Source organism: Excalfactoria chinensis, chromosome 1 (genome assembly GCF_039878825.1).
Source record: "Excalfactoria chinensis isolate bCotChi1 chromosome 1, bCotChi1.hap2, whole genome shotgun sequence".
NCBI classification, from domain to species: domain Eukaryota; kingdom Metazoa; phylum Chordata; class Aves; order Galliformes; family Phasianidae; genus Excalfactoria; species Excalfactoria chinensis.
Window position 1 is genome coordinate 85,311,236 of NC_092825.1, and position 27,129 is coordinate 85,338,364.

At 39.6% G+C, this 27,129-nt stretch overlaps 1 long non-coding RNA gene across 1 annotated transcript; it reads left to right on the plus strand.

Moving 5' to 3' along the window:
- The first annotated feature begins 14,233 nt into the window (after positions 1-14,233).
- On the plus strand, positions 14,234-21,690 carry LOC140255956 (uncharacterized). Its single transcript, XR_011904620.1, has 3 exons — positions 14,234-14,329; positions 17,286-17,398; positions 20,377-21,690. It is a non-coding gene; the product is annotated as an uncharacterized lncRNA (long non-coding RNA).
- The last annotated feature ends 5,439 nt before the right edge of the window (positions 21,691-27,129 follow it).

The following is a 27,129-nucleotide window of genomic DNA, read 5'->3' on the forward strand; positions in this document are numbered from 1 at the left end:
GAAAGTAACATATTCAGGAATGGAATTAAAATATGTGATTAAACTGAATAGTTGAGGGAAATGTGGGCTAGGTAATCACGCAGTGAATAAAGGAATCCTTGAAAACTGAACTTTGCTCAGTCTTGGCTTGTGGGTGGGTCCCTGTGAACTGCATTGCATTAGACCTAAATTAAGCTGCAAGGGCTCGTGGTTTATATAAAAGCTACACTGAGTTCTGCAGCACCCTTTGCTGTTCTGGAGTTTCTTTTCAGCTAGCCTAAAAAGGCAGGAGGAAAAGAGGCTCACTGTATAAACAGGAGGGGGAATGGTTGTTTACGAGGGTGGATAGTGATTGGACAAGGCAGAATGGTTTTAAACTGAGACAGGGGAGCTTTAGGTTAGATATTAGGAGGAAGTTTTTCACACAGGGTCATGCACTGGATCTGGTTGCCCAAGGAGGTTGTGGATGCCCCATCCCTGGAGGCATTCAAGGCCAGACTGGATGTGGCTCTGGGCAGCCTGGTCTGGTGGTTGGCGACCCTGCACACAGCAAGGGGTTGGAACTGGATGATCGTTGTGGTCCTTTTCAACCCAGGCTGATTCTTCAGAATTTTCTCTACTTACCTTCAGGACAAAGCAGCAGTCTGTTTTTTACATCCTTTTCCCTGAGGTGTACTATATCCTGCCTCCTCTTTCACAAGCAACACTGTTGGAAATGAGGTGGGAAATAAGTTGGTGGCAGCCCCAGGAACAGTCATGTGAGCAAGCTGAGGGCAAGGAAGTGGCCTGTTGTGTGTTGGAGTAGCCAGAGAAATTTGCATTGACTTCAAGGCAGACAATTAAGACTGCACTTTTTAAATTACTTGCAGATCTAGCTCACGTGGCAAATATCGGTACAGAGGTATTTCAGAGACAGTAGGGGTAACTGGAACTCAACTAATTGTGCTTTTTCTGCCATTCCTTTTTCAAACATACAGAAAATATTTTCTCTGTTTAGATGTTGGGCTTTTTTTAGTATCTGTGTGTGTGTGTATACATTTTTTATATATATATTATTTATATATATATTATTATATTATATATATATATATTATATATATATAAGATGATCTTATAGAGGAAGCTTCAATATTTGCCAGATCTTATCCTTTATCAATGACATCTGACACAGTTCAATTACAGCTTGTCAAAAGCATTCTCCACTGTGGAGCAGAGTGGAAAAACAAATTACACACACAGACGACGCTGGACTGTTACAGTCAACTCAGGGACTAACAACCTCTTGACTTTCTTACTAAGATGTGTGAAGAGCAATGGAAGCATAATGTGAAATGCAGGAGGAAGGATACCGTGGCTTTCTGCAGCTCTGAACTGAATGGAACAGCAGCAATGCTGAATCCTGTGCAGATGATCAGTGAGTGATGGGGAAAGGAGAATTCCTGGGATCAGAGGGTAAAAAGTTACTTGGGGCCACAGTTGTGTGCTGGGGGTGGGGAGGACCTGCCTAGCTCATTTGGCTATCTCAGTACTATCACTGTAGGGAAATTTATTCTGAGGATGTTGCCAGGAAAGCGATGGGGTTTTGCTTTAAATTAATCAAGTATTTAAATCAGCTATAAGCACTTAAATAGAACCTGACTACCTGTTTCTAGCAGAGTGGGTGATTCTGTTGATTCTGTGTTCTTGCTGGAAAAATTGCTTTGGCCTGCTGGGAAATTTATGCAATATTGTCTATAAATGAGCCTTTTTTCCTTTTTTTTTTTTTTTTTTCTTATTTCTAGAGGAAACTTGAGCAGCAAGTATTTATAGTCAATTTCCAGATAAAACTCAGCCAGAGATGAAACTCTTAAGTTCTCAATTACTGTTTTTATCAAACTTGAATCAGAGAGTATGGAGTGTTGCTGGTCTCAGGCTTTATATAGCTCTGCTGTGTCCCCACCACGTGATTTCTGACAAAAGGTAGGATTTTGTAACACGAATCATAGCAACAATGCATTTATCTGAAAATACTTTTCCTGTCTGATCTTCCTCGGTGCCCCTAGGATTTAAGGTCAGAGCCTAATAGCTTTGGGAGGAGTTGGATTTTATTTGACAGAGTATGTGGTCTTCTGCAGAGTAAAGCATCGTAGAGCTCCCTTGGCTTCGTTTAAAAAAAAATGCAGGTGGTATGGAAATAAAACACACTCTTCAAAAAGTGACAACTGCTCTTAAAAGGAAGGGGTGGAACATCTGTTTTTTGTGATGGTCTATAATTTCACTAAAGAATTTCTACTCCCTGTGGCTGTGTTTGTTGGTCACTTACATAAGTGCTTCCTTGCTGTTTCACTTAGAGGTAGTACTGTGGACCTGGTCACTTGTGTTGGTGATAGGCCTAACACAACTCTTCGTTCACCATTTTCTCAAGCAATTGATTTCCTACTGGAGAAATCTCTAGAGGTGTATATTTATCTTGCTTCAGTGAGAGTCTACAAGCGAACGGCTTTCAAGAGGAGCAAGGCAAAAATTCAGGCTCTTCATATGTGTTCATGTATTATGTTTCCCTGCTTGGGATGTGATTTGAGTATGAAGTTTATAAGAATGTAGATCATATTGTAGATGTGCTTTTTTCCCTTTTTTAATGTACTTATTAAATATTCTGCCCTAAAGGAGGAAGAAGTCTAGTGCTCTCTACCTAATTAAAATAAGGTAAGTGTGTTGAGGCAGGTGGGAGTGGGTGGGTACGGAACAATGTGAAAATAGCAACAGAATAACTGTTATAAAAGTTCTCAGCTTCGCTGGAAACTAAGAAAAGTGTGTATGCATTACTGAGAATTAGACAACAGTATCAAGTTGCATTACTCAAAATTCAGAACATCACATGAGCAGTTCATATCCCTGCCTGCTTTCGTGTTCACCATCACACAAGGAGCAAATGAGCAACTATTGCTGTGTCTTCATTTGGATATGCGGGACTACAAAAAGTAGGCAAATATGTAACTGACAGAAATCTCAAGTATGTTTCTAGTTTACCCTATTTGAAGCAAGATAAGAGGTTTGGAGCAATGCCTCATTTGTTTTGTAATGGTTTTTGCTTTGTTGATATGTTTTCTAGGAGAAGACTAGATTGGTTGAATCTGTGATTAAGTAGTTGACGGAATAATTCCTTACAGGAAGGAGAAGTTGTCAGAACACTGAGTAGTTTAAATCTAGAGTGCACAGAGGATTAGAAAAGGTACAGGGAGGAATAATTTTGTGTTGGCAGGAAATAGACTTAATAGTACTTTTTATCTGTAATTTTTATGATTCTATGACTAACTGGGGAAAAGTGTAATGTTCCTGATACAGCAACTGAAGGTAGGAGAGAGAAGATTGACATACCCAGAGCTGTTATAATTCATTTCATTACTTCACACAGGGCTTTTATATTGTCACGCCCATAAAGCGCCAGTGTGTGTGCTTATAGCCAATTCATCTTTATATACTGCTTCTGATCCCATTGAAGTGAATGGCAAAACTCCCATCAATTTTAATGGCAGTGGGATATGGCCCATTTTGTAGATATACAATGTATATTTCCTGCACACGCTACTTTCTGTGTATAATGTGCCTCTCATCTGAGGCTCTGAGAATGCTTTACAAAGCGGTTAATTCAAAACCGTTCGTGTCGCCTCCAACTGATAACGTGATCTGCCTTCAGAAGGAGATTTAGAAGTTGGCATTAGGTTATTTATTCATTTTAGGCACAGTATGCACTTAGAAGGTCTTCACGTGTGAAGGGCCATCTTTGGAAAATTTCCGTGAATGAGTTGCTGGAGGTAACTAGATTAGAAATACATGTCATACTTGCAAGGTTACCATTACGCTTCAAAACTGAAAAATAGGAAGCATCAAGGAGAATTGAAGGCAGCATGGATCATTGGGCTTGTATATTACTGGTAGTCTGCAGCCCGAGAGGCTTTGAAAGCTCCCTTTGGATATCACCTGTGTGAATAGAATAGATTCACTTAATTAACATGGTACCAAAAAAAAGTCATTGTTGATTCTTTGAATATCTCAGCATTCTTATTGAGAAACATGTTAGACAATGCTGAGGTACCTGCTTCTTCCAGGACCCATCATCCTTGAGCCTGTTTAAAATAAATGTGCAATGTATGAGCTGTGTTTTAGTAACTCTAAACTCTTGCTGTTGTGCTTTGAAAAATGTGAATTCATAACAGCATTCAATATGTGTGTAATAGAAATAGAGCTGACAGGCCTGTGTCTTCACTTGAGCGTCTTCCTTCCTTCACAGTCATGTATGTACATATGTAAGTTGGGTAGCATTTGCATTCCTAGCTTAATGAGATAACAGGGTTTGTAGAGGACCCAAATGTGAAATTTGCAGTGTAAATTAGTCTTACAGGATAGTTGTGAGTTACATACCAGTAGAGACTAAATAAATAATTCAGCAAACTGTACTGCAGGTGGCTGATCACCAGGCCTTTCTGTACAACATGCTCTTTCACTTAGCGCATGCTGCATCACATCTTCTGGAACTGGAATATGCAAAGACTTACAGTCTCTTTATTTGACTGGGATGTATGCAAGAGTACGTTCACCTTGTTGATGTAGGTCTGCTTTTGGTTAGGGCTGTAATATTGAAGAGTGTGTCTTCATGAATTTAAATGGCTGTGTTGTGGTGGGGGTGGCACAGGAAAAAAAAACACCATTCAGAAGCTTGTTAATGTCGTCTAACCACACAGGCAGTCAACTTTCATGCAGAGCAACTGCAGAGCAACTCATGTAAAGCAGTTTTCACCCAAGATAAACAGGAATTATCTGGTTTCAGTTGGTTGGTTTTATTTTTTTTTTTTAACCTTGTTTAAATATGTAAGTAGTCATGGTGTTGTTCCTTGGTTGTTTGTTAATTCTAGATATGAAGTTGACTTGAACTCTTAGGCTGTGATTTCTGTTCTTACCTTGGTCTGAAGGGTATGCTGATCTTTACTTCGAGAGCTGTAAACATAATGTAGAGCTATATCCCGCCATGTGCTGGACTATACAGGGTAATATCATGCATTACAAGGCAACTGTGGCTTTGTGGAGAGGATATTGTTGTTGTTATAGCACTACCCTGAAGTTCAGGAGGCCAGAGTTCAGTTCATAGCTTTTTCTCTTGACATCCTTTGGGCAATTTTCTTCTGTTTTGATTTTTAGAAGCACTCAGTAATAGTTAGTAGGCCTAACCGTCTAATCGATATCAAACATTCCTGTTGGTTTGTCTGAGAACAGCATTAAAACCCAATGAAGTGCATAAACTGCTTCATCTTTAAACTCTCTGGGCCTCATTTTTCCATCTGTCAACAAAAACCAAGCTTGCTCCAGTAGCATTTACTTATTTGTAAGTGTCTCACTACTTACTCCACCAGTATCCAGATATCACTTCACCTGGGACTTGATTTCTTAAATTATCTGGCTACTTTTTAATGAAAAGTTCCATTACTTTTGGTAAGAAAATACAAAGCTTTAATAATGGAAGATGGGGAAGAGCTTTTCCACCAGAGTTATTCTTCCAATGTCCTCTCTTAAGAGCTCTTTCTTAGGCAAAAAAAAAAAATATATATATATATAAATGTCTCTCCCCTTATGCTTTCTTCTAGTCTTCTTGCAGAGTACAAAATACTGTAGCTTCTAAACTCAGCTTTGCTTTTAGTCTGAGAAATGTGGCTTTTTTATTATTTTTTTTGCATTATTGATGCTTGAGCCAAGAAACACAAAACAAGTTTTATTTCTCTTCAAATTGCATCATACAAATTGATTCCCGATGCAGAACAGGTGTCTCAGAAAAACATTTACAGTTTCTCTTGGGTTGCGGGTGCAGAGGATATCAAAAAGGGGATATTATTAAAGTTAACACTCTGAAGGCTACTCTGCTACTTAAAGGAGCAGTGTGATTAGCTTTTGGAGTTTGTCTACAAGGTAAATTTGGTGGGTGTTTTGTGTTTTTTTTTCTTTGTTTTCTTCAGGAGGGGATATTAGGTAATAGTTGTGGTGAGAATGAACGTCTGAGGAAGAATAGATGCATTGCACTGAAAAGCGTGTGTGAGATTACTCTGCCGTTGCAACTGAATGGATCCATGCTTAGCTCAAGTTCTTGATATGGAGAGAGGCTCCTCCTCCTATATGCCTAGGTACATCTGCTGAGAGGCTTCTTTAGATTCTTCTACCTGAAAGGACTTAGAGATGGCTAGAGTGCGGTTTGGTTCTCAGAATCACAGATAAGTATATGAAGGCCGATTAGATGCAGTGCACTGTGCTTTATTTTGTCTATTTTATTGAACTTTTTGCATTGTTCAATGTATTTGAATAAGCGGGAGGAAAAAAAGGAACTATGATAAATGTCTTATTCTAAAGTGTTGTGAAGTTTTTTTTCCTATAAAAAAAAATAATTGTTCTTTCTGAAAATGGACATAAGACAAGGAGACTGTAAAAGGTTTTCTAAGGCAGCACATTCTCTGTTGAATCTACATTAAAAGGAAAATTAGAACACTTGTCTTTCATTCTTTACACAATACCTTTAATCTGTCGGAAATGGAGTAAGGTTATGACAGTAGCTAAGTGACCTAGGTGTCAAAGTCATATTCGCTTCCTTGGAGATCTGGGCTTTCAGAAACAGATAAGCTATTTGAAAATGTTAACTTAAAGGTCAAAATGGACTCGGATTCAGTCAGCTCTGTACAACTCTTCTTTTTCCCAATGGCTACTTCAGGTAAAAACTGCTGTTGCTGATAGTGAATGGGAAAGTCCATTTGATATTTTTTCCATAGGGGATTTTAATCAAAACAGTGTGTAGGCTTGGTTTGGAAAGAGCAAGGTAAATTTATGTTGGAATACCCACAACTGGTTTATGCTATTTAACTGATGATTGTTAGGTTGAATAAAGTGGGACCAGGCATGCGAACTGCATTTCACTCTCCCGCATGTGAAATTTTGCAGCGGTGCAAGCAGAGCTTAAAATGTCATCGTACAAGTTCATCTCTGAAAGCATGCATGCCTGTGTTTAACTCAAGTGATATGACAGGGCATTACAAAGAAGACACAAACAGAAAGACAGCGGTGTGCAAATTCCTGGCTCTGCAGTGACGAAGATAATCTCAGACTGCAAATCCTTATTTGGGTTAAGTCTGTCTCAGAGGTTGCAGCTGATATCTCCATCCAGGCCCCAGAATGTATTTAAAGATGAACGTTTAGGCCTTGGTGAGGTTAAGACCATACAAGCAAACAAATGGGTTTCACCTTCAGAAAAGTGTAAGCTTATCTGTAAGAAAAGCAATTTTCTCCTTGTGCTCTGCTAAATGCAACCCATCAGAATGGTCAGTTGCTCTTGCGGGGCATCTCCATCACCCCACTGGACTGAGTGCATAGGGAAGCCCAGAACCTTGGGTCACTCTGCTCCCTTTGCTGCTGCTTCCGTTTCTTACTTCTTTGCACTTAAATAACATCCTGACATTTGTAGAGAAGAAACATTTTGTTTCTTTCTATACTAACTTTTAGAGGAGTTAAAAAGAAACCGCAAAGTGGTTGGCAACCCTGCACATAGAAGGGGGATTGAAACTAGACGGTCATTGTGGTCCTTTTCAACCCAGGTCATTCTATGATTCTGTGAAGAACAGCAGGAGAGGCAAAAATAGTTCTGGAAAGGGGAGTGGACAGGTTGGTTTTGTATTGGGGGGAAGAGAATGAGTACTTAAGGCATCTGAATGAGCATCCAAAATAATTTCAATCAGAAGCACTGGTAAAGATTGCTCTCTTGATTTTAGGGAAAGCTAAAAAGCGTATTAATTGGTTCTCTCTGCTTTCTTTCCCATTAGCGACTGTACTGGGCAAGGTGTTTGAGCAGCTGTGTCTGGCTTTATAAGCACATGGTAATTTTAGGAATACCCATAGCAGGGTTGGCTCACTTTAAGCTTTTCCTCACAAAAGGCAGCAGTTAACGAAAATGAAGTGATCCTTCAAATAACAACTCTTACTGAACATGTAGTAATCTCATGATTTCAGGCTTCTTTTGATATTCAAATCTCCACGGGTAAGAAGTAAACACAAGGGTTTCAGAATAACGAATCTTTGCTCTTCTTTCCTTGGTGTACTCCCTTTTCAGAGTCACTGTTTCAGAGCATCAATAAGTGTGAAAATGTGAAGAATACTGTCTGAGGTGCAGTCGGTTTGGTAGTGGCATATTCTATAGGAAAAGGTTCGCAAATGTTAAAATATTAGAGTATTGCTGTTAAAGCTTCCTTACGTTTTATGTAGTTATTTGTTAAGTGAATGTAATACAACAAGAGTGAGATACGATTCTATCCTCTTGTTTTCTTCAGCTCATTCTGTTATGCCACATCTGCAATGATATTGTTGGACTTTTGCTCTTTTACTCGGATCAGGACATGTATACCTGATGTCTCTCACAGTCCTCAGGTGTGAGTAACTTTCCACTCAAAAAAGAGCAGCATTTAAATATTATTTAGCTGAATAGCTGATTTTCCCCATCTCTTCCAAAATGTGATTACACTTGTGCTCAATTGCAAAGCATGTCTACTATGAATGTCAGTCAGTCCAGTAAATATGCTGGAGAAGGAGGGAAAACAGTGAAAGTGGTCATTTATTGTTAAGAATGCATGCAAACTGGAGTAAAAATGAAATCTGTCACATCAGTTCATTAGCTTAATTTTCATTGGATCTGAGCTATTGCAGCCACTATTATAGTGGAGGTGTTGTGACTGTTGTCACATTTGGATATGGAGTCTGTTCTAATCTCTCCTAGTTTAATTTCTATATTTCCAGATGAATCAATCTGTTTTACCTCTTGTACAGACCTGTCAACGCATTTCCACTCACAGCTATGTCCCTGCACCTGTATTATAACACATTTATCTCGCAAACCTAATCCATTAGAGTATGTCAGTACATATGTTAGACTTAAAGACTTCCTAACTGCTGTTACCTTGTAGTAGTCTCTGTTGTTCTGAATTTGCACACTGGAAACATTTTCTCCTGTCCATGTAAGGAGATGCTTTGCTCTGTATTTTTTCCCTACAGGCCCCATTGTACCTTGCATGCTGTGTTTCTGCTATTGAGTTTGGCAGGTGTAGCTTGCAGGCTTATAAATGATTTGTTAAGAAATTACCTGGAGACCATTGTGTCTGATGCAAATATAAACACGTCAGCTGCAGTTTTCCCCTTACAAAGGAGATGGCAAAAAGGCAGTGCTTGAAAAACAGAGAAAAATGCATGGCTCCTTTATATGTTAAGCAAGATGACTTTCCTAGGATTGCAGCCACTTGGGACTGTGACACACAGCAGAATTCTGGAGCAAATCCTTAGCAGTGATAAATACTGTCTGGGAGCAGGTGCTCCACTGGAGTAAATTCTCATAGCTTCAACAGAGCCGTGGTGGCTGATCCCAGCAAGGAATCTGGTCCATCTTTTTAGAAGGAAAGTTCTTCCCAAAGTTTTTGTCACAACATTTGGGCTTTCATGTTGCCTTGTCCTGTGGCTAGTTTAGGACTGTAATCCCCTAGACCACCTGGATGTACAAACCCGAGCAAGTGTAAGCAGCGTGCTGTGAGCAGCAGACTCTGATAGCCAGTTTCATCAGAGGAAGGGGAATGTGATCCCTTGGATTGCCTCGCAAATGGAGGAAGCATGAACATACTTGTAGCTGCTAGGAGTTTGGTTGCCTATTCAAGAGGTGCCTGAAGTACATCAAAAAGTAAAAACTAGGAAAACAAGACTCAAGAAAGGGAAGAGAAATCTAAGACAACATTCAGCAAGCCACTGACTGGTTAAACATAATTCTCTCTAATTTATACTGAAGCAAGCCCAGTTCTATCCTGCCTAAATCCTACCTAAATTTTCTGGCTTATTCACAAAGTGACTTGTATACTTTCTTCTTGACATATAAACTATGGTATACACGTGATTATGCAGCGCTTGCCTAGAAAAGTGAGACTTTTCCATCTGGTTCTTTTTGAATTTGTGGGGTTATCAGTGTGACTTACAATATGATGCAGCTTTCTGTGTCTTGAATGGTACAAAGTGGCATTGATCTATCTGGTATGGATATTCATAGGAAGAGTGAATTAGAATGTAGTGACACAAAAGTAATTTTCACCTCAATTGCAGTAAATAAAGCAAATCTGTCTTCTGTCGGTCATACTTCTCCAACATTGTCTGCCTCACAGAATAAAAATTGAATTGTTTGAGTGAAATTAGAACATGGTGGCCTTGACCTGAACAGGAATGAAAAAGGTATGCTTGTACAGGAGATGTCCATGTAATCAGTGGGGCTCTTTGTAATATTAATTTGTGAGTGTTATTAATTCAGTTGCAATAACCTCCTATATTAATACAGCTGAGTGTCAATATTAACGCAGTATTGCATGCACTAAAAGTGCTCACTTTTCCTCTTTTTTTCTTTCTCTTTTTTTTTATTTTTCTAGTACATGCATGATCAATTTCAGGTAAAACATTCTAAAATTTTTATTATATTCAGCCAACCCAGATCTCATTACACTGGACAAATATTGTACAGGAAGAAAGTGGATTGCGTAAATGCCACTAATATTATTCATGAATTTTCCTACTATGGTGGGTTGGAAATCTGCAACAAATATTCTCTTATAAATGACTTTATTTAAAATCTGGTATTGAATTTCTGTATGTTTTCATTGCTATTTAATATGGTTTGATTCATTTCTCTGGATAAAACTCAATTCTCTACCATTAACATTTGTTCTCTCGCATTGATGATAATGTAAATCTTTCTCACCTCCTTTCTTCCTACCTTCCAGGTTGTATCAGGATGACAATTTGTATCACAGACCGGAATTTCAAATTGCTTTAACTCTGCATAGGATAAGGGGTCCTGTCCTTCCTCCCCATCTCCTTCCCCTTCCCCTTCTTTTCTCTGCTTCTTAATGCGTTCTTTGAATAGGATAAAATTTAGGATTGCTGAACAGTGATTCACGTACTGTAGGAAACAGTTTAATGGACATGTCTTCCAGTGTAAACCTGTTTGCATACTAGTAATTGTTGTTGGATATTGTGTTGCAATGCAGCCCAAAATATAGGCGTATAAATACATATTATTTAGAGCGTAATGTATGTAAAACATACAGGTAAATCACAAGTAAAAATATATAACGTTGCATATGGCATGCAGTGATTTAGTACAGTTGTAGGTTAGTCTTCTTGACAAGTTTTAGTAATGGAAAAGCTTCAATCTTAAATTGGACCACGCTATAATTAAAAATGATGTCTGTGATGTTAATTTCCATAGGATATTTTAACACAATTAAAAACAAAAGTTGATTCTAAGAAATTCCATAGGTCTTCATGACAATTTTTATATAACTCCGTGACATATTAATGGGATTTTATTGTCTCAGTTATTCCTGTTTAGGCTGCAGAAAAATTTCCCATAACGTAGTTCTGTATCTTGAATTTATGATTTGCTAAAGTCTGAGAGCAACTTGTGGTACAAAACACAGAGGCAATTTGCTCTTGAGAAGACTAGGTCTATGTTTATTGAGCATTATTTATTACACATATTGATCAATCTGTTCACATTAATTCAAGGTATTTTTTCTATTGTTTATGGCACATATATGCTGAATACCTTCCTGTTCTGCTGCTAAAACATCAGGAGTGTAATAACTGTGCGCACTACTAATGAGTAATGACATCTGACATACTAACATCTAATCTAAACCTTTAGTTCTCTTTTAGCTCAAAACCATTCCCCTTGTCCTACCACCTCCCAGTCACGTAAAAAGTCAGTCTCCTTCCTGCTTATAAGTTCCCTTTAAGTACTGAAAAACCACAACTGAGATCTCCCTGCAGCCTTCTCTTCACCAGGCTGAACAAGTCCAACTCCCTCATCCTATCTTCGTAGGGTAGGTGCTTCAGCCTCTTGATCATCTTTGTGACCTTCTCTGGACCCACTGTAAGAGTTCTATGCCTTTCTTGTTCTGGGGACCCCAGATCTGGATGCAGTACTTCAGATGGGGCCCCATAAGGGCAGAATAGAGAGGGACAATCCCCTCCTTCACTGCTGGCAACCCGTCTTCTTATGCAGCCCAGGGTATAATTGGCCTTCTGGACTGCAAGCAGGCACAAGTAATACAAGCAGTGCATGAATTGGTTTTTATGCTCACATGAATATTCAGCACTGTAGTATTATTGGTGGTATGGGTTATTTTCTTTAATTAGTAGGCCTACTTGTCATATAATGGCAGTATATTGATTGGTACAAAAATAACTCACAATATAGATATCTAAAAGGTACAGAGGAGATCAGAGCTGAGCTGCATTTGTTTATTTCTTTTGGCTAGGCTGAGATGCAGAAACTGATTTTTTTCTAGTTTTGTGGTTAAGGCATGACAGTCTTCATTTTAATATAAAATTGCACTTAGTGCTGAGTTTCTATATTCCGTTTTCTGTGTGCTTATGTTTGTGACTTGTGTTTACTAAAGTTAATAACTCTGCTGTGTTTTAGACATGAATAAAAAATAATACCATTATTAGTACATTCAGTCATCACTACTAGAAATCTGTGGTTCTTTTTTCACTGCAGATTGCCATGCGAAATATTTTGAGCTATAACCTTATTTACCTTAATCCAAGCATTTTATAGCAAAGGAATCATTAATAAATCAAAGTTTAAAAAAAAAAATAAAAAAAAATATGGAAATATGTTCTGCCCAAATCCCAGCCAGATCAAATCAGGTTTACTGCAAGTTCTCTGACTTGTGATCATGTAATGTAACAGGGACCTGGAGGAGAGGTGAAGGTGACGGTGTGGGTGCAAACCCAGACATTCAGGTATGGCTCATTTCCTGAGCTAAATTTCACTCCCTTGATGCACTGGGCAACAATAGAATAGTTACAGATTTGTCTCCTATTTGACTCAGGATCATCGGACAAGTGATCCAAGCAGGGTGAGGGTGATGCCTGTTACAGCCTTTATCATGGCATCAAAGACTGCACAGGACAAAGCTACAGCCCATGAAAGTGCTGCCAGTTTGAGTCCTTAGGATAGTCTAAGTTCAGAGAAGTCATTCTGTTTTCCCTTTAGGAAAGGAAAACTCCCATAGTAGACTGCAGCGGCTGCAAACCATTGTAGCTAGTAAAACTGCATACTCTGGTTTTGTTGTCCAACCACTTATTTTACATAGCTATTGGCCCAGACATCCTTCTACCTTACCTTCATTTCCACGTACTTCTGCAAAGTCTAACTTCAGGTACTGGCCTATGTGTACTCCTAAATATATGTAGGTTGCTCCAAAAGTAATGCTTTCCTAACAGTTTGATAAAGCAAATTCTCAACTATAAAACACGTTTTTCAACACAGTTGCCACCATTATCTGATTCATGCATAAGAGCTGATTGAGATGTTCTTCATTTCACGGTGTAACAGCTGTACACAGCTGTATGGAACATGACTTGTCTTTTAGGTTGCTGTCGCTGCTGCTGAAACACACTACCCTCTGCTTCACTGTGCTCACGTCCACCGTTGTGTCGCCAGAAGTGCTCAGCAAGTGTTGATGAATGTCAGTGGGTACCATTTTTTTCTGCACAGAAACATTCAATGACATAGCTTTGCTTCATCTGCGCTTTCATGCCAGATGCCATTCTGTCAGACTGACCCTCTGTTGCCACCTGTTGCACAGCAGCAGTGTGTAAGGGAATATTGTTGGGAAGGTTCTATCTCCACTGCCATACCACCACCATCTGCCTCTGACATTGTGAACCAACGTAATAACATAGAGGCATTACTTTTGGAGCAACCCTTGTGTATTTTGAAACAGTACGCACATAAATGAAATGGATACGGTAGACTGATGTTAATGTAGAGCCAGCTGAGCAGTGTTGTAATAAGCTTCATCTTCACTCACTTCTGCATGCAAATAATCACACAGCTTAGATAAATCTGTGCAGAAAAACTTTCTTGTATCTGTAGTTAAGAATGCAACATACCCTATCCCCAAAATTGGAAGCCATTTGAATCAGATTTCAGTTAGACAAGGTAATTTTTCACACCATGACAACCATCAACCTAATATAAGATTTCCCTTTCCTCTTACAGGTGGAACTATTATTTTTCTTAAGGAAAGGAGTGCCCTCCAGGATTTTATACTCTGTCAGTATACAAAGTAGGCTTTGGATCACAAAGCAAAGTGTGATTTCTTAAAGTTATTGTTTTGATGCGGCTCAAAATCATGTTTTCTCCTAGGTATCTCTGAGAGTTGAGCACGGCCAGGAATTCAGCAGGTTTAGCATCAAGCCTTCTATACGTATAAGCTGTTGACTGATGTTCTGCCTCCTAATTACGTGGGTGAGTAAGAAAGAACCACATGTTTTTGTTGTATGCAAAGGCCAGAAGGTTATGTGATCTGACTATCTGCACAACGCAGGCCATTTGCTGGATTTGTAGCTTCCATTTAAAATGTTTTGTTTATGTCAAGCAAGTTGAAAAGATGATATAGAAAGGAGATTCATTTTGCAGGGACAAAACAACAACAAAAAAAAGCGGGATAATTTCAAGTCCAGGTATTGGGGTTGAGAAGAGGGAGTATATTACTTAACTATTGTGAGAGTTAGGAAAATGTTTTGAGCAGCAGGATAAGCAAGGAAGGAGGAAGAGGAATACGGACTTTATAGAACTATAGAATAGTTAAGGTTGGAAGGGACCTTTAAGATCACCTATTTACAACCCCCTATTATAGGCAGGGACACCTCCCTCTAGACCAAGTTTCTCAAACCCCCATCCAGCCTGGCCTTGGATGCTTCCAGGGAGGGGGTATTCATAACTTTGCTCAGTAACCTGTTCCAGTGTCTCACCTCCCTCATGGTACAGAATTTCTTCCTAATATTTAGTCTTAAGTGTACCCTCTTCCAGTTTAAAACTACTGCTCTTTGTCTTGTTGTTACATGTCATCGTCTGTGTCACTGATGAAGATGTTAAGAGCAGTGGTCCCAAGACCGACACTTGAGGGATACTGTTTATGACCACCCTCTATCCTGACACACAACTATTCACAACCCTTTGGCTGCATCCAGCCAGCCAATTCCTAGTCTACTAAATAGTCCATCCTTTAAATCCGTACCTCTCCAATTTAGTCAGAATGATGTCATGAGGGACCATGTCAAAGGCTTTGCAGAAGTCCAGGAAGATGCCTTTCCCCTGTCCACCAATGCTGTCACTCCATCATAGAAGGCCACCAGATTGGTCAGGCAAGGCCTGCCCTTGGTGAAGCCATGCTGGCTGTCTTGAATCAGCTCTTTGTCTTGTATAGCTTCTAGGAGGATCTGTTCCATTATCTTCCATTGTCATTCAGGTAACCTATCCTAAATGTCATAGACTGAGACCATAAGCAAAAACTCTTCTGTGAACAGGACACTCCTTTAGGAGAGGCTCATGCAAATAAGTACTTCTCATTCACTTAAAGTAGTACCATGTCTTAGGCTTTTATGGCATAGTGGAGGGTTCCTACAGATTTTGTATTTTGCAAGACAATCTCATGCTATTTTATGATGCAGTGCAGCACTCGTGTGCCAGGGAACAGAAAACTTGAAAGGTTTTGAGAAACGAGAGCTTTCTGTTAATAGACAGGCCTTGAACCTTTGGCCTCATAAATAAGAGTGGGTGGATGGATTCTAATCCACTGAGGAGCTGCAGCAAAACGCGGCAGTGTTTTATGTTACATGCTTTCATGTGAAGGGTGAAACTGTTGTGCACAGTGGAAGTGGCAAGTCTAGCTCAGATGACATAGGAAATGTGAAGAACCTCTATGTCAGAGAAGCAGGCTTCATGGCTGTGTATTACCAAACTGTGCTTTTAACAGAAGCTGATGTGTGCAGTAAGGGCTGAGTACTCACTCAGCAGTTTATTTGAGTATTGGTTCCTTAAAGGACTTTGAGATCTCTGAAGTTCTTATTTCCAAGCTTTACAGTGTACGTGGTCTAATAGAAATTCCCCTGGCATCTTCGGTAGGTCTCTGATACTTCAGGTTTGATGATGAAAGGAGTCAGCTAAACGGTTGGTCTCTAAATATAGGAAGCCTTTTAAGTAAGTTCAGAGAAAGAATTAACCTTTTCCCCTTCTCACACACCTCCTGGCGATTTGAACAATTGATTTTAGATAGGTAATGAAGTTTAATAACAGTATGATGAATACACTTCAGTTCTGCAGCTTGTTTCACATGCTCTTGAAAACTGATGCTTAGTAAGGGAGAGACCATTTCTCTGGTAATTTGTATAGACACAGAGCGTGGTTTATTTCTTTACCGTTTAACATCTTTTTCCTGTCTTTACCCACTAGTTCTATAATCCAACAGTTTATAGTGGATAGTTCCTGACTCTTCCTGATTTGACTGTATTGCTCACCTTGAAAAATTAGGAAAAATGATTATTAGTTTTGAGGATGGGATGCTTACAGGCTGTTAGTTTGTTATTCAGTCTACTGTACTCAAGTGTGATAATGGATAATCCATTTGCTAAATTAGAATAAGGTTTTACTACTAGAACTTCTTGTCAGAAAATTTGTAATCAGAAGTCAAAACACAATGAAAGCAGTCATATATGTCTAATAAAAGACATGTACACATTTCCTGCTTTTAAAATGCACGAGCATGAATGCATAGATGGAAACACTCTAACTGGTAGAACAACCCATCATTGAAGGAATCCACTTTTTAATACAAGAATTTGCAATGCAGGTTATGAAATCTTACTTCGTGGATCTTTATAGCTGGTTATTGTGTATAATTATCTGCAGTTTGGGTGGATTGCATCAGATGTACAGGCTACAGATTAAGATATTACCTCTCTGTGACCTGAAGCTCTTCACCTCATTTTTAGACACGCAAATATGCTTCATGTACAGCCTATGATGATGCATATGTGCTTTTCGTTTCAGTAAACCAAACACATAATGCGTGATCCAGAAATGGCTGAATTGGGGACATAACTACACTGATGATGAACATCTGTTTTTGATATAAAAATATTGGGGCATTTTTGAAAGGAAAAGCTTGTCCTTTGGCTTTTGATACTCTGCACAATTTTCATTCCATTCATCAGACCAATAAATCTCTGCTAATTTGCTCCGGTGAGTGAAAAAAAAACTGTACATCAATGAATTTTGTGCACCAGCAAGTAAGCCGTTCTACAAGGACCGCTTCTGTTTCAGGAAACATGTTCTATTTCTTGTTCTCATCAGTGTTAGTGTACCTTTAATTGTTTACGATGCTTCATAGCCTCCTAGTCAATGTTGTGTCCTGTGTTTGCAGAAATAATGAAACTATAATAATGAGAAGCTTGACTACAGCATATGTTCTATCATTGAAAGGCAAGAAGAGTCCACAAATGCTGTTTTTTTCAAGTAATGAGGAGCCCTGTTTAGGTAAGTGCTCAAACAAAAGTATCATTTGTGGCATCATTTTAAAGGTTCTGCTTTTGTCAGAGAATTAAGCTAGGAAACATCTGCTTGCTATTTTAGAAACATTATACTAAATCAAGATCAGAAGGTAGTATTCTCACATACACTGCACTAGGGTTGCTTTAATACTGATTAGAATACCAAGTACTTGTAACTGCCTCCCAAGAGCCTATGAGAAGGGAGTTATATGATGTCCTTCTCTCTACCTTCGCAGTGTAGAGCTTTGCTCTGTCTTCCCAGTGCTCCTTCTCCAAGCTGTATGCCCTCTGCCTGTGACCTGGTCTTCTCTTGTGGTCACCAATAGGAAACTTGCCCTCTTTTTTTTCCAGTTTACCTGGCCGCACTCTTCCCCAGCTTAGTGTTCTTTCCTAAATTACTCACTACTTCTCTCCTAAACCACATGCTCTCTGCCGCTCTTAATTGACCATTTCTTTCCACTGACATGCACTGGTTTTCCACAATGTCACTTTTCCTGTACAGAGCTTTAGTATAGTATGAGACTGCAAAGAGCCATGTTTGTCTCAAGCCCACAGGACAAAGTCACCCCAGTGCTGGCATGAATTCCCCTAACTGTTTTCAAAGACAGAGTGTGGCATTACTTCTACAAGGAACGTGAGACAGATGGTACAAGTACAGTGAATACTTACTCATTGAAAAGAAATACAACCTGTGCTTATTGTAATTTGACAGATTGGTTTGAAAGAGTTCCGTGCGGTTTGTAATACCCAATGTGATCAAAAAGAAACTTACTTAGCATCAGAGACTCTCCCCATTTAGTCCTAACTCTTTCACTGGAAATAGAAGGCATGAAATTATTAATAGAAGCTTGGTAGCTATTGGCAACTGTTTTATGCATTTTAGATCCATTTTTCTGCAGGCTGTGTGAAAGTTACGGGATAAGGAAGTACTGGAGGTGACAGACAGTTGTACCTTTCTGTAATCAAAAAGGTCAGAAGAAAGAGCTTGACAGCTGGGTCAACCAAAAATATAATTTTTTCTTCATGTGGATCAATATAAGGTTAATTAAAATAGTTAGCTATATGTAATAAAAGACAGATTTGGCATCATAATAGCAGTACTTTGTCCTTGAAACTCTCTGGTTAGAGAGGTTCCTACTTGTAGTTTCAAAGCACTTCTTTAAACTTGGTTGATGAAATACAAGAAGATTTCTGCTCTATTGGGTAATTTTCCTATTAGGTTTGCTTTACTCCTGTTTTTACATATCTTTCTTCTTTCATATTACTTTCATTTTCTGTTCATACCTACTGCCTCTCTTCTTGTTTTATTAATGACAAAATGCAGTAGAAATAAAGGTTCACTGGCTTGGTTCTGGGCATGCCCAGTCACTGATAGTTTTTCAGTAATCCCCTTGGAACTGGCCAGATAAAAAGTGGAAGACAGATGTTGCTCAATGTCTGCTAACATTAGTAGTAGTGAAAAGTATCTCCAGTTGTCTGTTTCCCATTAAAATTAGCCTGTAGTTTATTTTTCTACTTTCTTCATGCTTACACCAACTGTGACCCAATAGGCTCTTGCCTTTGTGTTTGCAGTGAATGGTTCTGTTATGATGGAGGCAATCCAAGAAGTAGCACTACCTCCTTTTCACAGCATCTGAAAAGAAATCCTGTTCTACCAGGCCAGACAGAGTTTTCAGCAACCTGGTCTAGTGGGAGGTGTCCCTGCCTATAGCAAGGAGGTTGGGACTAGATGATCTTACAGGTCCCTTCCAACCCAAATTATTCTGTGATTCTATGAGACTTGAACACTGCTGCTATTTACATTATAGTTTACACTGAACAGCTGCAAAGGAGTCAGTTCTGTTACCCTATCTATATCAGTGTATGAAGGTGATCAAAATAACCCATATTTGTCATTTAGTCTATTGGAGCATTTGTGCTGTGTAAATTTCATTGTCAGGATTATATTCTCCTGGTTGATCCTTCTTAGCCAATAACCTCAGACAAATACTGTTGTAATTGTTCCTTTTTTATTACTTTACTGCCCCGTGCTTTGTTTCATTACTGAATAATTTTTGGAGGGGATGCTTTAGGATCAATTATTTTCATTTCTTCTAGACTGTATTCAGGTCTTTGCTTACTCAGTCTGTATTTTGACTACTTTTCTTTTTTCTTTCTTTATATGGCATCTACTAACACCTCATCATAGAGATAAAGATATTTGAGCTTAGTTCCCTTCTGATTGAACCCCTGATGTCAGCACTGGACCTACATTTGCATGACATATATTTACCATGAATTGTAAATGTTAAATATTGGTTAAAACACGCTATTATTCAAAATGTGTGTGTTCTGGTTCAACAGTTCTTTAGTCCCTGCATGCAAGTACTTCTATTTTTATTTTATAGTCTTCTGCAGTAAAATCTTGATGGTCACTTATGATGGATTGTTTTAATTGCATCGTGATTTGCAGCACAGCATTGCTTCAAATCCCACATCCTGCTCTGCATCCTCTGGTACAAAAGTAGGCGTTTGTTCCACTGAGTAATGGGGTAAGATCAAAATGTCCTGCACAAATCAGTATTAGAGACAGTCCAACGTCACCTAGAGATAGACTCTTCAGTAGAGAAGTCAATTTACTTGGAATGAGTCACCCTTTCTTGGAGCTTTAGTTTCCCTTGTTTATTGGATGTGCTTTGACCTCAGAGCTGCTGTTTCTGTTTGTTTGTTTGACTTTGGGATTGTTTTGTCTATGATTCAAAGATGGAACTCATCATCGTAAGCCCTAACTGTCTGAAGATGAGTTTCTCCCCGGGGAGAAATTTAGTAGATTACAGCTGCTGGAAGCAAGCAGGTTTGTCTTTCCAACAAATGGATGGATGAAACCATGAAAATGGCTCAAGAAACTGGAAGAAGTCACAACAGTTAAATGGACAAAATAGCTTGAATCAATCTTAATGCAGCTTTCATCTTGTTTTGCTGCAGGCAATCCCTGTAAGAGTGCTCAAGTTCTCAACACCAATGCAGAACACAGACCTGTCTTCTTTTCCTGGAAAGCAAGAGATCAGGCTGGGATGCCTACAGAAAACTCTTCTACGCGAGTGCTCTCCAGAAAGCAATTTGGTTTTCTTTTACTGCTCTGCACATTCCACGAGAAAGCTGAGTTTGAACAGACTTTTTGCTGTGTCTGCGCGTTGACTTTGTATTTATTTTAATAGCTGTGCCTGGTGTGATTTTTGCCTGAATCTAACGAATGCATTTGTAAGGTTCTAGCTAGTGTAATAAATAAATAGATGGCAACCAGCAGAGTGTTGCTGTAAGAGAAGAGATGAGGACTGCTATTTCTGCAAGCAGCTCTCATTTGTTACTTCAGACCATAAACTGAGCACAGGAATTAACATAAAAGATCAGTTCAGCCTTTGCGATATTCCTGTATTCTGCCTCCATATGCTCCTGTGACCCTGGGCACTTCATACACAATCCAAAGTGTCTGTGTTGGTGATAATGTGGTGGGAGTTTGGGTGCTTTTTGTTATTTTACTTTGTTTTCAGTTTGTTCCCTTAACCTCAGTGATCAAGGTTGACCAATTACCTGGAAAAAAAGAAAAAAGAAAAAAGATGCTTCATGACCCATCAATCTCCTGGAGATTGTACTTTGTTTTTTTCCAGCACACTTTTGGATGTTATTGAGAACCACAAAAGGGAGATCTGCTTTTAATACCCTTGCTGCGGTGAGGGATGGTATTTTGCTTCCAAAAGCCTTTATGCCGTTGGTTGTAATTGGAAGCTTAAAAACAGCAGGCTTAGAAATATGTCAAAGCTCTCTAGAGAGCAGAGCCTGGTACTGGAGGCTTATGGACAGATTTTTGCTACCAGGTATGATATCAATCAAGAATAATTCAATTGATTGCAAGACTGTTACTCTGGCATAACCAGGAGCAGAATGTGACCCTCAGTTTAATTTCTGATATGGCTCCCGGATTTATTGGAGCTGTGCATCTCTGCAGGACCTTTCCTGTCTTTGCTGCAGCGGCAGCTTGATGTAAATCAGATTTCCTTGCGGCTGAAGAGTGCTGATTATATATGAAGCTCTAACAACGTTTGTTGGAGTTCTGTGTTCCTGGGACCGGCTTAGGCATTCAACCAGCTTATCCTTCTGCCTGTGACCTGAAGTAAGAGAAAAGTGTTTTACAGCAGTAATAAAGAGATTACATTAGATGAAGTTATTTTCAGTAGCTATATCAGGAAGATTGAGAGTCAATTATTCTGGTTAGGTTCATCTTTAGGACACAAGCAAAGAAGAGGGTTGAAACATTTATATTGTACTAGCAAAAAAAAAAAAAAGATTTAAAGATACTGTGTTTGCACTGACTACTTGGGCATTAGCACAGGGAATAACTCTGCTCTGGAATAACTCTTGGTGATGTCACTGCTCATATTCTGGAAGCTGGAGAATATTGCTCGCATCTCTTTTTGGGTGCTTCCTGACTTATTTCTCTCTTACTCAGCAGATAAAACATAGCAGGCTGTGTGGTCTTTGTCACCTGTCACAGTGAATGTTTGGTGGGGAGAACAGCACTGAGGCTCCTGATGGTATTCCTGGGATGTATTGTAAATTCCTCTTCTGTTATAAAATCTGCTTTCAGAAAACTTTCCAGTGTTCTCTGCTGATCCCAGAGAAATACAACAGAAATATATCTCTTACCGCTATTTTTTTTCCCCGCAGACGGAAATACTGCTTGAAGAGGTGCCATATGCAATGGCATGTCATTCAGCTACCTATTTCTAAATATTCACATAGACCCCACATACTGGAAGGAAAAATGTCTGTTCTGAGACAGCCAGATGAGCAACCTCTTTTTTAGAAGGAACTGACGATCAGCTGCAGATGGGGCTGTGACATTGGAAGGTGAGGTTAGTGAAGTTGCACCGATGCAAACTCACTGAAGAGCTTCTTTGTGTGTGCCCCTGTTACCCTGCCCACAAGACTTTGTTGATTTTTTGGCACCATTTCTTTATCTTGTCAGGCATCTGCTTCCTTCTCTGCATTCATCTGTGCATTTGCTGCATTTTTTTATGTGTTAAAATTTTCCCCTTTTTGGGACATTAAACAGTTTTCAATCAAAATGAGCTGAGTGATTCCAATTTGACAGAATAATACAAATAACAAAGCCTTCCAGAACGCAATGGTGTCAAAGAAGTATTGCTTTCAACAGCTTATGATGTGCCTGGAAGCATACACTGTTTTTCTTTTCTATGTCTTTTCCTTCCTTTTAGGCGACACTAATGGAGTAACTAAATTGGTTGCTTAGAGTGAGGGGATTTCAGTCAGGCTTTACTTCCTCTCCATGTTGTGTAAATTCTGGCAGGTGAGCGCCTTTATATACTCCCTTCTGGCACAAGGTAAAATTGTCAGTGTCCAAAGAATGAGCCTAACAAGTATAATCAGCACTTGATCTACCATTCTGAAGCAAGAACATCTAATTACAACTCAATATTTTATTCTGGTAGCATTGATTCACCAGAATTGATTGCAGCTCAGTAAGCAGTACACTCTCTCTTCAGTCTCTTTACTCAACAACCACTTCATCTCAGAAATAGCTGTTGAATTGGTAACGTAGCTGCTGCTGAAAATTAAGGAGACATAAGGAGGGAAAAAAAAAGCAACGCCCCTCACATAATTGCTATTAGCTTTTCTTGGAGCAGCTCGCTAGAGCTGGTGAGCATCAGTGAAACTCATCAACCTGATGGGGAGATGTTGAGGAGCAGATCGGAGTGTTTTTCTGTTGAGATCCAGTAGCTGAGTGTGATTTACCCCTGTCTTGCTTCTGCACAGCAAAACTGCTCTATTAATTGCACTTAGTGGTCAGCATGGCATCCTGTAAACATTTTTGCCTCTTTTCCCAGCCATTGTAAATCAGAAGTTGTTCCACAGAACTTCTTACTGGAGCTGTGCAGTGCCACTGCAGTTGAGGAGATAATTGTGTCTAATACAGTCTTGTTGGCTACCAGCAACAAATTAATATTTCTGGGTGAATTCCTACTTCTTTTCTTACAATCTAAGAGGGTCAGATACTGCTTTCGGTAAAGCCTGGGCAAGTATTCAGGAAATATTGCTCAATAAGACACATCTTCCATTGGTTTTGAGGCTCTGTCATGTAAGTCCCACAAATCAAACTGTAACTTGAGTGAGAATTTCTTTAAGTAGCTTTGCTAATTAACAAAACACTATTGAGAAAGAACCAAGATTACCTCAGGTTTTAGAGTTTCTCTGAAGTTACTGTTGGGGGTCAGGGGACGGAGAACTGTTACTCCAGGCTTTGAGGGGACTTTGGTGTTCCTGGAAAAACTGGCTGCCCATGACAGCCAAGTTATAGAAGTCTCATTATTGCAAGTACCTGTTCTGTTGCCTACCATTAACTGACAAGGCTGCCCTCTGTTCCGCCCATTCTCTTCCATTACCAGAGTGTGGAGCCTTGCCTGGGGATTTTTCTTTCCTATCTTCACTACGGAGTCATTTAGCTGGCTTTTGGGATGGAGCTGTTCCTCTGCTCAAGACAAATTAAATTGAGGTAAAACAGCAAAATCAGGAGTCTGTCTGACATTTGGGTGGTGACAGTGCTTCAAATGCCTGGCATGACTACGCAGGGTTAAAAGAGCTTACACTTTAGAAGAGCTTACACTTATAAACAATGAAATTTACATGCTTTGAAGGCTTCCTATCTCCTTATCTTGTCCGTGAGGAATTAATAAGCTAGAAGCATTCAGCTCAGAGTGGTGGTTTCTCTGTGTACCTTTTATTAAGTAGCTGAGGCGTGAGGAGACTGTAGCTTGATACATTTACATAGACCACAACTGACGGACATGAGGAGTTTCCTTTTGACGTGCTTTCTTTAATCCCTTGCACACCAATTCATCCAGCAGGTGATAAAATATCCTTGCCTGTTGCTATAAAAAATATTCTGCTCTTATGTGCTGACTTATCCACTGAGATCCCCAAATATTTTGTAAAGCTTTTGACAGAACTATTGAGAGGCAAGTTTCTTTAATGTTATTATTTCCTGCTTAAATTGAGGAAGAAAGGGATGAATTAATTAGACCAAGGTTAGCATCTAAGTTACAAGGTCTGGAGCTGTATCTGACACTTTTATTTAGTTATACATAGCAGCAACTCTTTCAAAATGTTTTTCTAACTACTAAGAATTCTCTTTTTTGGCTGAGTTCAAATATGAGTGTTGACTATTGTAAGTGAAACTGTTAATCACAGCCTGAACCTCTGATTAATCAGCTGAGGCAAGTGTTGGGTCAGCTGCGGGAGCACAGGTGAAGGTAATTCAGCTGTGCTCCCAGAGGGGATGGAGCTTGACTTCACCTCTCCTAGATCCCATTTAAGGGCTGATAACCACTAAGGCAGCATCTCTTTCTGGAGATTGCTTCTTTGTGGAGTTCTGGTGGAAAGCCTCAACATTTTCCATCTTGACTGAAGGCCTCAGAGTTGGTGAGTTTTTCCCATAGGTAACCCTCTGGCTATTTACAACTATTCTTGCATTATTCCAATTGTACAACTATCCAGTCCCAAATGTGGAGCATAACAGACTTAGAGAATCTGTACATTAAAATAAATAGATAAGCCACAATCCATACATTGATAATTCATCAAAGTAGTTTTACAGTGACACGGGCTTCTGTATTTATTTCAGTCAGTTCTGTAGTTGAAGTCTCATGACTTTTTTAGTGTTGATGTATCAGTTTTTGAGTGTAGGAGTACTTTTAGGAATAAAATGGTATCTTGAGGGTAATGTTGCCTAAATAATTTGTGTGTTTCTGCACATACATGTTTGCACAGCAACAGTACTTCTTGAAACTGATGTTAAATATTTCTTGTGTTTTCATTTAGGGTAGGGTTTTCTACTTATAATTCTGTGGTATGGTGGCATTAGGTGTTTCTCAGGCATGTGTCAAAACAAGCAACCTGACAATTGCATTTCTGCTTTTCTGTTGTTATGTGCTATAGTGACTACTTTAATGCTTTATGTGTTTCTACAGACTCAATTTTATCACAGAATCATAGGAATTGGAAGGGACCTCTGAACGCCATCTGCTAAACTAGGTTCCCTAGAGTACCTTAAACAGGAAAGTGTCCAGGCAGATTTTGTGTATCACCAGAGAAGGGGACTTCAAAAACACTCTGGGCAACTTATTTAGTGATCTGTCACCCTTGCAAGTAAAGAAGTTATTTCTCATATTTGCACAGAACTTCCTGTGTTCCAATTTGTGTCCATTGCCCCTTGTTCTGTCACTGGATGCTGTTGAAAAGAGCCTGGCCCCATCCACTTGGCACCTTCCCATTAGATATCTATAACCATTGGTAAGATCTCCCCACAGCCTTCCCTTCTCCAGGCTGAAGAATCCCACTTCTCTCAGCCTCTCCTCATATGGGAGATACCTCAGGCCTTCTAGCTGCAGAGTTTGGTGCTGATGGAGTTTCTCTGTCTTTTGTGTTCCCAGCATAGTGTGTCTGTTTGGTCACAGGTTAGCTGTATCACTGCACACGTGGGATCATGGAAGCTAGAGAGGCGGTGGCACCCTGTTACACATACAAAGCTCAGCAACTGGAAGGCGTGAAGGGCTGACCTGAGTACCATCTTTCATGCTTGAAATAGTCATCCTGGAAAGACCCTCAGCCCTTATGTCCTTAGTGAGGCAATTGGTGAAGACCAGATTTTGCTCTGGCTGAATTCATGCAAGTCTACAGATTTCAAAAGAGGCATGTGTAGAACTGGTATCCACAGCCGTATCAGATTAATACTGGATACACATTGTCTGCTATATTATACTCAGAAGTTAATTTCCATCTGATTCACACGTTAGAAAATGCCAGATTTTGAATGTTCTCTGATGGATTTAATAACACTTTATCATCATCAGATGTCTTTCAAATGCTAATCAAGGCAGAAGAAATAATAAATATCTCTTCCAATTAATCTATGTGAAAAAATCTGTTCAATCAATAAAACTGAAAAAGAATCTAATGATGTGGGATGAACCAAGAAGAGCGAGGTTTCTTGCCTGTGTCACTGGCTTATATAGTCATAGAATCACAGAATATCCCTAGCTAGAAGGGACCCACAAGGTCCATTGAGTCCAACTCCTGGCTCTGCACAGGACCATCCAAAATCCAAACCCCATGTATGAAACTGTCCAAATGCTCCTTCAACATCAACATCTTGAGGCTGTGCCCACTGTCCCTAGGAGCCTGTTCCATGCCCCACCACTCTCTGGGGAAGAACCTTTTCTTGCCTCTCCCGTGACACAGCTCCATGCCATTCCCTCAGGCCCTGTCACTGTCACACAGACTGTGCTGCCCCTCTGCACTTCTCATGAGGGGATGCAGCCACGGTGAGGCTACCCCTCAGCTCCTCTGCTCTGGGTTGAACAATCTAGGAATCTCAGTCCCTCATATATCTTGCCCTCCAGAACCCTCAGCATCTTCATAGCTCTCCTTTGGATGTTCTCTAGTAGTGTTGTCCCTCTGTTCTCTGCTTTCGGTAGTCTTTCTGTACGGGCTTTTCATTTATACAGGTCATTTGTGGGTTGCACCAGAGAGAACAGACTGATCTCAAAAATCCACTTGAGAACAGAAAATATGTAGCTCTGAGCTCCCATCTGCTCCCTCATGCAGAAATGTTGAGCTCTATGGTAATGTTCCACATTGTGATATTAACACAGCTGAAAACTG